The sequence below is a fragment of the Poecilia latipinna genome, unplaced genomic scaffold (genome assembly GCF_001443285.1).
Source record: "Poecilia latipinna isolate Pla-1442-1.1 unplaced genomic scaffold, P_latipinna-1.0 Scaffold551, whole genome shotgun sequence".
Lineage (NCBI taxonomy): Eukaryota > Metazoa > Chordata > Actinopteri > Cyprinodontiformes > Poeciliidae > Poecilia > Poecilia latipinna.
In genome coordinates, this window is record NW_015113167.1 from 265,514 (window position 1) to 265,823 (window position 310).

Consider the following 310-nt stretch of genomic DNA (forward strand, 5'->3'; position numbering starts at 1 on the left):
ATATGAATAGGCCATTTTTCTACAAATATTTGGTGTTACGTCCCACAGCACAATCCACTGAAAACATAACAACTAAAAAAATAAGTAGAAAGCTAGGACCAAACTTATTACTATCTTATATTTTTGGTATGTATACAAACATTTGTAATAAAAAATAAAACACATTTATGTGTTTTGCAAGTAAATATGCTTTTGTGAAACAAAGATTTAGTTATTGAAACTTTTTAGATACGTTTTGAAAAGATAAATTATGTCTACAGTGTTAATGAGGGAAATACGGATCTAGAAAACATGAATAAAGTCGCTTTAC